Here is a 16,522-nt window from a genome sequence, read left to right as displayed (position 1 = left end):
ACAGGGAGAGGTTTGGTACATTGTGAGGGGCACAGTGCCACTTCTTTGGTCTGTGCTTAGAATGATGTCATGGTCTTGTTTTGTCTCTGTGTCATGCACTCAGATGTCCTTGTCTGATGTTGGTCTTCTGTGAGATGACTTATGTCCAACAAGAGAATAACACAGCCATATGGCGAGCACCAGCCCAGCTAGAGGATCAGAATGTACATTCTAATGTATAGTTGAAGGTGATCTGTCAAGTGTTTACAAATGTAAGGGATTTTTAATCCCCTGTAATTTTTGAAAACATTATTTACCAGCACACAAGAGAATTGAAAATATACTTAAGAATGTACAAAAATAAATAGTTCATGTTCTTCCCCTCATTCCCCATTCACTCACGTCCTCTACTCAAAAATGATTAGAAATTTCTCACTTTTTCTTCCCAGAAAAATCTATCTGTTCATTAATGAATATTATTATATCAGTAAAAGAGTTCAGGCCACAGCCTGGGAGAAATTATTGCAAATTCATGTATCTGATAAAGGACTTGTTTTAAAATGTACACAGAACTCTTAATATCAACAAACAATAACCAGTAACCTTTTAAAAATAAAGTCTGAACAGACACCTCTTCGAAAGACCTAACAATGGAAATGCATATGAAAAGATGCTAAACATCTTATGTTTTTAGGAAATGTAAATTTAAAAATGACAGTAATGTATCATCACACCTAATAGAATATCTAGAATCTAAGAACAGGCGATGCCAAGTGCTGACCAGGACGTTGTGCTGCAGAAACCCTCGCTCACTGGGGCAGGAATAGGAAGCAGGGCAGCCACTAGAAACGAGTCAGCAGTTTCTTATGAAGCTACTCAGAGACTCTCCATCCACTCTGTTCATCAATCTAGTAATTGTTCAACTCATTTGAAAACTTATTTTTGCACAACCCCCTGAAAAACTTGTCAATAGAAGAGTACCCCTTAAGTGTGGGCTGTGCATGGTGACTTCCTTCTAAAGAGTATAGTGTGGAAAGTGGGGAAGTAAAAATAGAAGTTCACAAGAAGAAACCTGGGAAATGCTACCTTAACTAGGTGGTGAGGTGAACTTATTAGTAATATTCGCGTGGACAGTGCATACCATACCCTTGGTGACTGGAGAATGTCACTCATCTCTGTGGTCCTCTTCCCCAAAACCCTTTGCCTCAGTCAAATCGAAAGATGTTCTACTGTGTCTCCGAGGAGTACTCCCCAAGACATCAAAGTCATCAAAAACAAGAGAAGTCTGTGTGACTGTCACAGCCAGAGGAGCCTGAAGGAGACATGATTCCCAAACTTAAAATGTGTCTTTGATGGGATCCTGGATCAGGTTAAAGGAAAACTAATGAAGTTCAAATAAATTCTGGAGCTCAGTAACCCTGTATCAATATTGGTCACTAGCTGTGACCAATGTATGATGGTGGTATAAGATGTTCCCATAGAGACACTGAGTGTGGGATATATAATAACTCTTTACTAGCTTTGCTACTTTTTTGTAAATTGCAAACTATACTAAAATTAAAACACATTTTAATATCAACCAGAAACAAACAGGGAGTGAAGAATCAATTATTGACTCTGAGATTTCCTTTCATCAATGAGCTGCAGACAGGAGACAATGAGCTTTCATCAATGAGCTGCAGACAGGAGACATGGAGAGAAAAGATGGAAACCTGAGATACAGGGAGGGTTCCAGGGCTCTCCTCTCCTCCAATCCCTGCCTAAACCCTGAGCCTGACCCCAGAACTGCTCAGAAAGTACCTTCACCCACTCATTGGACTAGGGCAGCGATCTCTGTCTGACTCGGACCACAATGCATCCTCTGCCTTCCCTGTGCAGAAATGGAGAGGGAAGAGTGGTGGTGCCCCTGTGTGACCACAGGGCTGATGACTGGATACCTGAGCTCCCCTTTGACCTCCTTACCAGAGATCTGCCCAGGCTCTTCCTAGGCTCCCAACAGTGGGTGAGTGCTGTGCACACAAGCTGCTGTCCATCCAGTGTCAAGTTCAAAGTGTGAGTTGTTTTCCAAAATACACACTGACATGGATGTTTCTCCCTCCACTAAACAACCAAAGACTTTGGCCTCAGAGAGGATCAGATATCAAGGCTGTAAAACCTGGTTTCCAGGTCCAGGGTGGAGCTCACAAACATACAGGGTGTTCTAGTTATCAAGGGATGGGACCTTGAACCCCAAGTTCTTCTCACTTCTTCCGGCCACTGAAAAGGTTATAGACTCTTCCTCCAGGGAATGAACTCTGGAACCTCTATCCCTAGGATGGGGTGTAAGAGTTGGGGGGTGAGGAGGAGGAGGAAGTGGGGAGAAGGAAGAAGAGGACATCCCCTATAAATATGGGGAGGCTCCTGGAGAAGGAGGAAACAGTGACATTATGGGATGGAAGACACAGGAGTGGAGAGGGAGGAGCCAGAGAGGAGAGGAGCTGGGGAGGGTCACTTAGTGGACACGTGTGCAGGTAGGTGGGGTGTGTGTGGGGAGAGACACAGGGGCCTCTGGCCTGGGTGCTGGTAGAGGCTCTATTTTCCACATGGATGATAATCACACAGTGTCAGCTCCATATTTTGCCGAGAAATTGTACTTATGCTTTTGGTATTTTTCTGTAATTACAGATATGACTCAAATACACGTGGAAGAATGGAAAAGAGAAAAAGAGAGAGCAGAGGTGATTAAAGGAAGTCCTCTCTTCCAGAGAAATACCCCCATCCCAGTCCCCACTCTACACCCCACACACATGATGCTGGGGGAAGGGGAGGGACAGGGAGACTTAAGGCAGGCAGAGCCAATCCTCAGCTCACAGTCAGGGGCTACTTAGACATCCTCTCTTTAAGAACTGAGATGGCAGGGACCACTGTGCCAAATACACTGGCCCAAGAGCCTGGGAAAAGGATCTGTCTAGCTGCTGGCCATGAAGGTGCTTCCTGGAGATCAAAGGACAGGATGTGAACTGGAGCCTGGAGGCCACAAGGGTGACAAGGAGATCAGTCATGAGTCTAGGCCATGGGTCCCCTTAACATTTTCCTGAGACATGAAAAAGACATTCCTCTTCCCCAGACCTACAACACCATACCAAGAACACCAAGGGTGGACCCTCCTGTCCAAGCATCAACCTCCCCACCCTTTGAAGCCTTCAGGGTGCCTTCTTCTCCTCCTAGTCCTAACAGCCCAGGACCCAAGCCGCCTGCCTCTTCAACCCATTCATGGACCTAATAGAGATCTGCGGTCTGGATCCCTCAGGCCTGATTCCTCCACTTCCAAACCTTCAAATTAAAAAGTTCTGAGCTCCTGCACCCAAATCTAAATTCTGGCCCTGAGGATGACCCAAGAATTGGGGTCACAGGTCCCAGAGGGGAGGCTTCCCAGGGCCCCACAGGCTACAGCTGAGCCAGGCCCCCAGCTACGCAGATTCAGCTGTTTTTGGACCAAAACCTGAAGAAAATACATAGAACGAATTGCTCCAGGCTCTTCTTAGCCCAAATAAGTGTGGAGTCTGGGCCACGTGAGGCGGATTTGTCTTGCTTGGAGGTCCTGTGATGCAGCAAGCAGCCCCCTGCTCCTCCCCCTGCAGAATCTCCCTCTCCCAGATCTTGGTCAGACCCCAGAACCCTAACAGCAGCGGAGTGCTTGAGTTCCTAAAGCCCCTACCATCCGAGCCTGAGAAAATCAGTCTAGGCTGGTCGGTAGAGACTCTGAAGCAAGGAATGGACACTGATTGGCTTCTAGAAACTGGATACACAATGGGAGTAAGAAGTGGGACCTCATTATAGGTATCCAGGCACAAAGGCCCAACACAATTTGAGAGAGGAGATCAGTTCAGTTCAGTTCAGTCGCTCAGTCGTGTCCAACTCTTTGCAACCCTATGAACTGCAGCACGCCAGGCCTCTCTGTTCATCACCAACTCCCAGAGTTCACCCAAACTCATGTCCATTGAGTTGGCAATGCCATCCAGCTATCTCATCCTCTGTAGTCCCCTTCTCCTCCTGCCCCCAATCCCTCCCAGCATCAGAGTCTTTTCCAATGAGTCAACTCTTTGCATGAGGTGGCCAAAGTACTGGAGTTTCAGCTTTAGCATCAGTCCTTTCAAAGAACACCCAGGACTGATCTCCTTTAGGATGGACTGGTTGGATCTCCTTGCAGTCCAAGGGACTCTCAAGAGTCTTCGCCAACACCACAGTTCAAAAGCATCAATTCTTCAGTGCTCAGCTTTCTTCATAGTCAAACTCTCACATCCATACATGACCACTGGAAAAACCATAGCCATGACTAGACAGACCTTTGTTGGCAAAGTAATGTCTCTGCTTTTCAATATGCTACGTAGGTTGGTCATAACTTTCCTTCCAAGGAGTAAGCTTCTTTTAATTTGATGGCTGCAATCACCATCTGCAGTGATTTTGGAACCCCCCAAAATAAAGTCTGACACTGTTTCCACTGTTTCCCCATCTATTTCCCATGAAGTGATGGGACCAGATGCCATGATCTTCGTTTTCTGAATGTTGAGCTTTGAGTCAACTTTTTCAGTCTCCTCTTTCACTTTCATCAGGAGGCTTTTTAGTTCGTCTTCACTTTCTGCCATAAGGGTGGTGTTCTGCATATCTGAGGTTATTGATATTTCTCCCAGCAATCTTGATTCCAGCTTGTGCTTCTTCCAGCCCGGTGTTTCTCATGATGTACTCTGCATATAAGTTAAATAAACAGGGTGACAATATACAGCCTTGACGTACTCCTTTTCCTATTTGGAACCAGTCTGTTGTTCCATGTCCAGTCCTAACTGTTGTTTCCTGACCTGCATACAGGTTTCTCAAGAGGCAGGTCAGGTGGTCTGGTATTCCCATTTCTTTCAGAATTTCCCACAGTTTATTGTGATCCACACAGTCAAAGGCTTTGGCATAGTCAATAAAGCAGAAATAGATGTTTTTCTGGAACTCTCTTGCTTTTTCGATGATCAAGTGTGTGTTGGCAATTTGATCTCTGGTTCCTCTGCCTTTTCTAAAACCAGCTTGAACATCTGGAAGTTCACGGTTCACATATTGCTGAAGCCTGGCTTGGAGAATTTTGAGCGTTACTTTACTAGCGTGTGCTGTTGCTGCTGCTGCTGAGTCGATTCAGTCGTGTCCGACTCTGTGCGACCCCATAGAGGGCAGCCCGCCAGGCTCCCCCGTCCCTGGGATTCTCCAGGCAAGAACACTGGAGCGGGTTGCCATTTCCTTCTTCAATGCATGAAAGTGAAAAGTGAAAGTGAAGTCGCCCAGTCGTGTCTGACTCTTCCCGACCCCATGGACTGCAGCCCATCAGTCTCCTCCGTCCATGGGATTTTCCAAGCAAGAGTATTGGAGTGGGGTGCCATCGCCTTCTCCGTTACTAGCCTGTGAGATGAGTGCAATTGAAAAGCGCCCCTAAAACCAGGAACGATGGTGACGTTGATTGGCTTCTAGAAACCGGATACGCAATGGGAGTCAGAACTGGTATCTCGTCATGAGTATCCAGGCAGAAAGACCCGACACAGTTTGAGCGAGAGAAAGTGAAACCCCAGAGAGGTGGGGAATCCCTCGAGGTTTGACTCCCCCGCCCAGACATCACCTTTTGGCCTAAGACCCTGAGAGCCTTGCCCGAGGACCTGGGACTTTGCCCTAACCCCTCTCCTACTGCCTAGAGGACCCTGTAAGTCAGAAGTTTACAAACTTTGGGTTTCAGAATCAGTGTATGACTCTACGACTTGGGACCTCAAAGATAGTATCACTTATGTGTGTTATATCTGTGAACATTGGCCATATTAGAAATTGAAAGAACAGAAATCAGTTGATTCGATTGTAATATTAATAACCCATTACATTAAAAGAAATATTTTTATGGAAAGTCTCTATTTTCAAAAATGAAATAGTATAGTGAGAAGTGAACCTTCTAGATTTTACATTCTTTCAAAAGTTTACATTCTTTTCTTGTATGCCTCATTAGAAGACTGAAGTATTTGGATATCTGCTTCTGTATTTAATTGTTTTTTGATTGAAGTAAATGAAAAAAATCCAGCCTCACACAAATATAGGTAAGGGAAGTATTTTGAATAACATTCTCAGATAATTATGGCTACTCATCTTTGATACAACACTAAAACTACACAGTGTTAGGTTTCATAAATAATATTTTGCTATGTGGAACTTGAAACTATAACTGAATATTTCCAAATCTGTTGCATAAGAGTCCATAGGTCTGTTTTGTATGTTGGATGAATATTGTATCAATGCATGATTTTTTTTAAAGTAATTCATTGCTTTACTAAGCTGTATAGATTTTAGAGTGTTGATGTTTAAGATTATCAAACGATCACATTTGTTAATGTCACCACAGTTTACACTAGGAAAGTTTGTCAGTACTGGGAAGATGTCGAGATTAATTTTCTTATGAGAGCTGGCATTTTATCATTGGCAATAAATACTGTAAGTTGATTTTCTGGAAGGGAGAAGCTCATGTTCATTATGCCGAATAACTAAATCTAAAAAGTCATAGTTTTCCTGTTATTCATTCTTAAAGTGAAAATGGTATTCCATAAAAAAAGAAGCTAAGTAAGCTCAGAAATATTATTTTCCTTGGGACATAGTACTTTAAAATGGAGCAGAAGTATTTTATGTGTACTTCCCATTTCATCCTATCAGAGAGTCTAAAATGTGGACTCAAGAATGATGACTGTAGAAACAATAATTTTAAATACTACAACCTGGGTATTTTTCAGTGAAACTTGCTTTTTTATTCTGCAATTAAATGGTGGTGAAGAATTCAATAACTGCTATTGCTGTTTGTTGAAATAGGCTCATTTCTGCTAAGTTTTACCTCAGTGCAAATGTCAACACAGTGAAAAAGGTAGGGGCTTCCCTGGTGGAACAGTGCTTATGAAATGGCCCTCCAATGCAGAGGACAAGGGTTTGATCCCCGTGGGGGAACTGAGATCCCATGTCCCAAAGGACAATTAAGCCTTCAAGTTGCAACTGCTGAGCCTAAATGAAGCCCATGCTCTGCAACTAGAGAAATCCCTTATGCCTCAAAGAAGACCCAGTGCAGCCAAAATAAGAAATACATATTTAAAACAAAAAGGTAAATAAAATTTTAGTAATGTTATGAAAATAGTTTTGACCTCATGTCTCCCATAGTAGGGTCTCAGAGACTTCAAGGGTTCCACAGACCACAGTTTGAGAACTACTGTTCTGAGTAAAGGAGGGAGACTACAAGTTAGCACCCATCTCTTTGTCTCTTCACTTCTAGACTCCCTCTTCCTGAACTGGACTCTGTGCTTCCCAACCTTTACTTATTAGGGCTCTGCCTCTCGGTTCTTCTAACAGAACTTACCCCCAGAAATTTGATGCCAGAGTGTCTCCACCTAGGAAGGGTGTTGGGAGACAGGTGTTTCCCCTTTGGAACTGGGAATAGTTTGTGTCTGAAGGCACGAGAGAGAAATTCATTCCTCACCCATTTTGGATTTGTTGGTACCAGCTTAATATTTATCCATATCCCAGAAATAAATCTGACGTAATCTGTGTGAGAAATAATATTGGCCCTTTGGTTTTGAATGGGTCTAATGTACCTTACTTGAGGCCCACTAATCTCATCAATAATAGTGCTACTCACAGTTCTAGGTCTGCACTTTTCATGCGGTAGGTGCTAGCTCTGTGTGGCTATTGAGCACTTGAAATGTGGCTAACATCACTGAGCAGTTGAATTTTTATTTAACTAAATTTAAATTTAAATAGCCATATGTGGCTAGTAGCTACTGTATTTGACAGAGCATATCTAAATGGTTTAGTTTTCATTCTCCCAAGATACTGTATGACTCATAGATTGAAGTACATTGAAATTGTCTTCACACATTTAGTTAAGTGGGTCTTAGACATTGCTGTAAAATACGGCAGGCCCAAGAAAATTTAATCTGCCTCCTGTGCAGGAGACCCGAGTTTGATCCCTAGATCCCCAGGAGAAGGGAATGGCTACCCACTCCAGTAATCTTGCCTGGAAAATTCCATGGACAGAGGAGTCTGGCGGACTATAGTCCATGGGGTTGCAAAGAGTCAAACCCATTGAGCGACTAACACTTTCACTTTCTTTAACATCATTAACCTAAACATAATTTATCACTTCAAGGTTATCATTTTCAACAACACTCATTATTGGAGCTATTTCTTATCTATATTACATTGAGGCTCTTGATGTCATTTCTGTTAACCTGGTAAACATAAGCAAGCACTTAGGTCTTCACTTAGCCACGAGAAAGTATTTATTGAATACCCCATTATAAAATAGCCTGTTGGTCCTACAAAATTATAAAAACATAAAACAGAAGATGAAAACCTTAGAATTCCCACCCCCTTTGAATTCTTTACCTATTATTCCTCCCCCTAGTGTGTGTAAAGTGATACTTGCCCCCAGTTTCAGTTTTTTTGTTCCCTTTTACCCTTGGACCCCATTCTCATAATCTCTACCTAAATGAAAATATACATAAAATTTTCCCAATTGTCGAATGAAGAATTTTCTAAGCATGATCCAAAGATTTAAGAAAAAAACGCAAAGAAGAAATAAAGTTTTTCTATGGCAACCACAAACTCACAAGCATGCAAACATGTGTCCATAATCAAATTTAAAGACACCTAAAAAATCTGATAGACAAAATATTAGCATGTGTCGATATTCTTCGCCCAAAGACCACCAGGAACACACCTAGTTGAACTCACTGTGTTTACTACTTGACACAGCAAGGGAGAATGCACACTGTGGGGAACCACAGGGCATCTTAGAGTGAGGGTATTAGAAAGAATGTGTTATTGTGGGATTTGGGCTTTGGTTGGAGAAAAGAGGGGTTTACTCCAAACTGAGTATTGCCAGGAAGCATGGTCAATTACATAATTGGGTGTCCCAGTCAATCACATCCATAAGGAGGGCAGACTAGAGCAAAGATAAAGGAGCATTTGCAACCATCAGTCCTGTTCCCCAGGATAGGGAGATGTTTAGTACTTTCTGAATTGCACAGTGCCCTGTTTCTCTGTGCTTAAATGAAATTATGTATAGTCTTGTCTTTTGTTTCACTTTGTTATGATTTCAGTGTATCCTTATTTGATGTTGCTATTTTATAAAATGATTTATTCCAAAGAGAACAACATGGCCTAGCTGCTGAGCACCAGGCCAGCTTCAAGTAACTCTGAGGTCTAGCTGTGAGTATCACACCTGTTCCCTGGGGTCAGGAGGCTGATTTTCCTTCCTTAAATTCAATATTTTAAAATTCCTACATTAAGACTGGAAAATAAAGACTATTAGAAAACAATTTGGAAAAGAAGAAATGTAAATTTTTTATTTACAATTAATTCATTATTAATAAATGGGAAAAATGGGAATGTGAAAGGGAAAATGGAAAGAAAAATTAAAATCTGTCAGCTTGGCAAAGATGAAAGGAAAATAAAGGCTAGACCCTTAATAGGTCTCCTTGGGAAAGTCAAGGTGTAGGGCAGGGAAAACAGATTAGGATTGGCTGGTATGAACAAGTATCACCAGGCTTTGTGTTATAGTAATGGTCTTTGGTTGTCTGGTACCTGGCCCTAGGATTATTAAGGCAGAGGAATATTGTCTCTTAGGGTACAAAGGCCAGACCAGGGAGCGGGGGGCGGGTGGGAGTGGGGTGGGCAGGGTTGGGGTCTGGATTGGTTAGTTTGCATATCAGAGGCTTGCACCTGGTTGGGCTGTAGTCTGGGAAAGCTGTCTCTCCTCAGTGAGAAAGATTTTGTCATTGTTTTTTAAGTATTAATTTTTATCTTTGATTGCACTGGGTCTTCGCTGCAGCGGATGGGCTTTCTCTACTTGCAGAGAGTGGGGGCAGGGCGGGGGTGGCTCCTTTCTAGCTGCAGCGCACAGGCCTCTCACCGCCATGGCTTCTCTTGTTGCAGAGCATAGGCTCTGGGCCCAGGGGCTTCAGTAGTTGCAGCACATGGGATCAGTTGCTCTGAGGTACTTGGAATCTTCCCCAACCAGGGTTGAATCTATGTCCCTGGGTTGAACCTGAATACAAGGGGATTCTTATTCACTAAACCACCAAAGAATTTCTTCAGCAAAACATTTTTAAACAACTGAGCTATCAGAGCAAATTTCCCCACATTTTGAACCCAGGAGTTTAAGTATGGGAAGTTCTTTGGCAACTAGCATGTGCTCCCATGTCTTGAGAATGCTGAACTACATGCGTCTTGATGGGACCATGTCTTATTACAGAAGCCGAAAACACACTTTGCTTTTTTGTTGCTGGGCACAGGCAGGCATCCTATACTCTGGTGTGCTTATGGCAGATTTTGATTTAGGGGTTAATTACATGAAGAACTAGGGCCTGTTCTAACCACTAATTTCCTGAACCCATTCCTTCCTCAACTCTTCATTCTCATCTCTGTATCCAGGAAAGCTTTACCCATCAGTTGAGTCTGTGAATCCACCAAGATTGCTACTGCCAAACACACCTCTGGCTCCTTGTGTAAGCGTTGTTACTTCTTCCTTTTCTGTTCCCCATCAGATTATATCCACTCTCCAATAGCTTGGACTCATGCATGATGTATTCTGTTTATATCCTGACAATTCAACAATCCTCTCAAGTCCTGCTGACTCCACCTCCTCCCTCTCTGACTGCAGCTCCCACCTCTCTGGAGGTCATGTGGACATGCCTCCAGAATTTGCATGCAGGCAGGCACACGTATCCCTTCCTTTTTGCACTCCAGATGCCCCAGTGATGTTTAATTAATTTCCTTTAAAAAAAAAATTATTTTCCCTTTTTCTAACATCAGCCAATTTGTTTTCTGCTGCTCATATGTAAGACTCCTAAATTAACATTAACCTTAGTATCTATTTCTACCACCTCAAAACACAGCTGACATAGACTTCAGAACCAAGTGACTTCCAAAAACTCATATACACCTGAACCTTACATGGCTTTCCCTCTCGCCTTCCCACTGCAAAAATTATCAGAACATGGCCGATAAAGGAATTCTTACACCAGATATCTCAAATCTCATAGTGTATCAAAGATTAAACAGTTATGAACTGCCAAATATTTACTGTTTTCTCAGCTGCTTAGATGATTTGGAAAAGACAGTGATGCTGCGAAGATTGAGGGCAGAAGGAGAAAGGGGTGACAGCGGATGAGATGGTTGGATGGCATCACTGACTCAATGGATATGAGTTTGAGCAAACTCCGGGACATGGTGAACACAGGGAGGCATGTCCATGGAGTTCCAAAGAGTCAGACACGACTGAACAACAGAACAACAACAATTGCTTAGAAGGATGGCAAGAGAAATTATGGGACAGAAAAGGTGCTTTAGAAATCAATGTGGATGTTGTCATCAGTTACTAATTGTAGCAGGAGCCGAGATTCTGTAATACAGTCACTCGTTCTCATACATTTATCTCAGTGGCAGGTGAAGAACCAAATCAAAGGCAACAGAAGAGATAAATTAATTAAGACACATTTTAATAAACACATTAAAGACATTCCAACCATTCCCCTTAGAGAAAGATCAACTATTACAATCCCCATTTTAGAGACAAAGCTGTGAGGACAAGAGACTCATGACTGCCATAAAGCTCCGGTCATCTGAGTGCATTCAGAAGCCCAGCAGGACCATCCAGCTGAGGCAGAGCTGGGACTGATGAAAAGGAACAAAGGGTAAATGACAAAACCTGAGGCTGTGCCAGGAGGTCTTCTCTCAGGGTCTCAGCGTAAGTCTGGATCTCATGCAGTTAAGCCACAGGAAAGGGAAAATTCTCCCAGTGAAGGCAGATGAGAATTCACAGATGAACTCTTGAGTTCTGGCACTGGTAAAGGTTACCTTCCCACCATCATGATCCAGAGCAACTCCAATCTGCCGGGGGCAGTAGGACAGGATCTGGAAGGGCCCAGATTATTATGTTATTATAATATGATACTTTAATATAATAAATATATTAATTATTAATATAATAAATATATTAATCATTAATATTTAAAGCATATATTAAAATAGTGGTATTAATTAATATAATATCATTAATACAAATATTAATATATATAATTATAAGAGGCAGAGTAAATAAATTTATTTACTTTATTTAGTAAATAAATTTATTAATTTATTTAATTAAATAAATAAATTTAATTATAATAATTAATATAATTTATATATTAATAAATAATATGTATTAATATATAACATAATATATAATAAGAGCCCAGAGTTACTCTGCCCTCAATCTTCGCAGCTGAGGACAGCTACAGAGTCCAGAACCCTGCCTTGGGGGTGAAGTTGAGAAATCCCCTTCTTACCACTGACTCTCTTGCCACCCCCACCAGGCAGAAATTTGGCCATATTCCATTTTCCTGAGACCATTCCTCCTCCAACTCCTCATTCTCCTCTCTGTATCAAGGAGAATGATACCCATCAGTGATGCCTGTAAATCCAAGATCTCTACTGTCAAACACGCCTCTGCTTCCAGCCCTGTATCACCTTGCGTCTTCTTCCTCCTCTGCTTCCCTCCAGATCCTGTCCACTTTCACTTCCCAGTACACTTTGCCCCACGTGAAGCCCTTACTGCCTGGCACCCCAGGCTCCGGATCAAATCTCTGACCACGCTGGCATTTGTTCATCCACAAGCCAGTGAACATCATACTCTTCCCATTTGGAGCCACTAAGAGGTAGCCATTGGCTGTCTGGGAATTCAGGATGATCCTCACTGTGGGGACAAGGAGACAAAGGTGTAGCCTCACAAATGATAGCAAATGAGATTTGTCCCATAGGTTCTGGGGCCTTCATGACAATGGTGGGAGACTCCTCAGGGGGCCAGGACAAAGACTGCTTTTGACCTTGTGTTCAGACTATTAGCAACCATATTTAGAGAGTGTAAAGAACACAGAAAATTCAAGGCCTCAGGCAGTGCGATGAGACTGAAGAGGAAAAAAAAGATAAGAACTGGGATCACTACAGCTGGGCAAATCTGGGGAAAGGTTTATGGTTTTGAAATCAGGATAAAGAATTTGGATACATTAGCCACACGAAGACCTCCCTCTTTAAAACAGAAATGCTGACCTGTGAGTAACGGACCTTCACAGGAAAGCTGCTAACTTCAGCCACTATCCCCTGCAAATACTCACTTGTCTTATATTCCAGATTCCTCATCAATTTTCCTAGAGTAAAAGAACAAAAGGACAGTGAGCAATTCTTGTTTTTTTTTTTTTTTTTTTTTTTTTTAGCCACACTGCTTGGCTTGTGGGAAGACCAGGGATTGAACCTGGGCTGACGGCAGTGAAAGCATGGAGTCCTACCCACTGGACCACCAGACATTCCCAACAAGAAGCAATTTTAACACCACAGCTTCTAGGTCAAGTTCTCTTACATGGGCTCATATGACTTAAGATGATGACAGGGCACCATGAAAGTTCAAGTGAATTAGAGAAAGCAATTCAGGAGACACCCAGACCTGTGCAGTCTAAACTGGTTCTTGTAAGCATATATACCAACAAGTGCTGAACCCACCTGCTGCTTCATTAAAGAGTACCTTTGGGCACACCACCTGTTGTTAAACTAAGTCTGAAACTTCTAGTCCAAACCCACACTGTTTCTCTCCACTCTCACAGATACCTCTTTGAGATACATTCTCCCAGTATTCTTTAAATTGTTAAAAAAAATTTTATTGTGGTAAAAACATGACATTTACCATCTTTACTAGTTTTAAATGTATAGTTCATTAATGTTCAGTTCAGTTCAGTCACTCAGTCGTGTCCCACTCCTTGCAACCCCATGGACTGCAGCACACCAGGCCTCCCTGTCCATCACCAACTCCCGGAGCTTGCTCAAACTCATGGCCATCGAGTCGTTGATGCTGTCCAGCCATCTCATCCTCTCTCGTTCCCTTCTCCTTCTGCCTTCAGTCTTTCCAGGCATCAGGGTCTTTTCCAATGAGTCAGTCATTAATGTTAAGTATATTTAAATAACTATGCAGTTGATTTCCAGAATTTTTCCATTTTTAAAAACTGAAACTGTATACCCATTAAACAGCAGCTCCTCATTTCCCCCTCCTCTCAAACCTGGCAACCGCTAATCCACTTTCTATTCCTATGGATTTGACTGCTTGAGAGACCTCGTATACAGGGAATCATGTATTACTTGTCTCTTTGTGACTGGCTCCTTTCACTTACCCTAATGTCCTCGAGGTTCATCCATGATATAGTACGCGGCACAATTTCCTTCCTTTCTCAGGTTGGATAGTAGTCCAGTGTCTGCATGTGCTGCATTCTGTTTCTCCATTCATCCATCAGTGGGCGTGTGGGCTGTTCCTGCATGCCATCTGTGGTGAATAATGCTGCTATGAACATGAGAGTGCAAAGATCTCTTTGAGATTAAAATTCCCTTTTAATTCTTTAGGAAGTGGGAATGCTGGACCATATGGTAATTATATTTTTAATTTTTTGAGGAAATGCCACTCATACTCTCAATGTTTTGAGATTCTCTCCCAATGTTCTTTTTACCTCACTGTTAGATATGAAATATCCTTTTACCATCTGGAGACCTCTGAGTGTGACTCTATTTTAGTCTAGGTTCCATTCTTAGACTATCATGTGGATTGGACTTAGATTCCCTTCCCAGCGTCCCTGCCTGGTGTGAATGACACACAAAGAGCAAGGAACTCTGAGAAGTCACAGCCACGCTCACAACCTAAGGACACATCATAGAGAAAGAAAGAAGGTTTCTAGGTTCAGAACCCCCTCCTTTATGACTGAATTCTCTGAGTCCTTTCTCTGAAGAAAGAAGTATATCTGAAATTTCTTCTGCCCAATTTTTGATTGCAGGACTGATTGGCTTTTCAACCTGGAACTTCTTCCAGGATATCTAGACTATTGACGTCACAGTGAGAACTCCTGAGAGAAAGGTGTGATTTCCCACCATCACCGCCTGCACATGAGCACAAGCACTAACAGTAGCCTAAAGACGCAGAGAGGACAAGATGGTTTCCAAGTGGTCAGTTTCAAGGTCAGAGTCAAAGAGTAGAATATAGAGTTCTGAAGAAAGGGTCATGATCCAAGGATTCTCTCCCCACCAATATGTCACTTATAGACAGTATTCAAAAAGAAAGACAGGCATTTTCTCCTTTGAAAGTCTTTGAAACATGCTACTGATACTACAAGCTCTAAAGAAGTCACCTGAGGATATGAACTAGACAAAGTTTTAAATATGCATTTTTAAAAGCATTAAATTTAAAATTAAAGTATAGCTGGGCAGATATATAAACTAAATCTAAAATGAAAAAAGTCTGAGATTTTGATCTTATTATCAAACAACATTAGAGTCAAGGCAAAAAAGTAGTTAATGAAACAGAGGCTATTTTATGGTACTAAAGATTATAATCATCAATTATGATGTAACTCACCTTAAAGATCATACAGGGAAAAAACATCAAAATATAAAAAGCAATATTTGTGCGTGCATTCAAAGTCGCTTCAGTCGTGTTACTCTTTGTCACCCTATTGGCAGTAGCCTGCCAGGCTTTTCTGTCCATGGGATTCTCCAAGCAAGAATACTGGAGTGGGTTCACATGCCCTCCTCCAGGGACTCTTCCTGAGCCAGGGATCGACTCTGCGTCTCTGTGTCTTCTACATTGCCGGGTGAGTTCTTTTCCACTAGTGCCACCTGGAAAGATCTAATATATATATATATATATATATATATATATATATATAAGGTTCATATAGCTTCCTTTTAGCAATGAGGTTTTGCCCATTTTTCTTGTGTTCTCATAGTGAGAATACACTATGGGCAAAAGCTCATCACTAAAAGGAAACTTTGGGTGACTTTTTTCTAGTCTATGACATATCAAAAAGTCAAAAAATCAGCATCAACACAAAATACCTAAATGATGTAATTACTAAGGAAAACCTCATGGACATATATCAAATTCTATTCCAAAGACAGAGAGAATGTAGCTTCTTTTTGAATGTTTGGAACTGTCAAAAAATTCACAACATATAACACAGAAAGCCTCAATAAAGTCCAAAATAGTGAATTGGCAGCAAACTCATCTAATCACAAGATTTAAAAACTGTGAAACATAAAAGTGTTAGAAACTGCACCCTTCCCCCCACCAGCAGCACTGACAGAAAGATAAAGGTGAGGAGAGTCTCTGAAGAGGCTCTTACGTAGAGAAGATTACACAGAGTCTTACCTCCTTGTCCTGGTCCTGCTTACCTGTGCTGGATCCCGTCACCTGCTGCCTACAGGACTGTCCTGGCATCGGGCTGGTTACAGACAAACCGTCAGTTCTGGCATCTTGGTCTTTGGAGTCGATGCTGCTCAGCAAGGTCTTGCCTCAGCCGTCCCTGCTTTGTCACCACTGACCCTCCAGAGCCCACCCGACCCCCACACACCAGCCCTGAGGCGGCGGGGGTGGGGGGTGTCATAGTAAGTTTTGGACCACGTGGGCCAAAGTCCTGTCTTCACCCCTCAGCTCACTTCC

General features: G+C 42.3%; 1 long non-coding RNA gene and 1 pseudogene across 1 annotated transcript; one reads left to right on the top strand and one right to left on the bottom strand.

Annotated features, from left to right (window-relative positions):
* The window catches only part of LOC129645677 (tripartite motif-containing protein 26-like), a 97,893-nt pseudogene that overhangs the window by 33,473 nt on the left and 47,898 nt on the right, over positions 1-16,522 (bottom strand).
* LOC129645683 (uncharacterized) lies at positions 5,552-15,143 on the top strand. The gene is made up of 3 exons (XR_008711472.1): positions 5,552-5,689; positions 10,444-10,517; positions 14,862-15,143. It is a non-coding gene; the product is annotated as an uncharacterized LOC129645683 (long non-coding RNA).

Source organism: Bubalus kerabau, chromosome 3 (genome assembly GCF_029407905.1).
Source record: "Bubalus kerabau isolate K-KA32 ecotype Philippines breed swamp buffalo chromosome 3, PCC_UOA_SB_1v2, whole genome shotgun sequence".
In the NCBI taxonomy this organism is placed as follows: Eukaryota; Metazoa; Chordata; class Mammalia; order Artiodactyla; family Bovidae; genus Bubalus; species Bubalus kerabau.
Note: the sequence above shows the minus strand (reverse complement) of the source record. Positions and strands in the feature narration are given on the sequence as shown.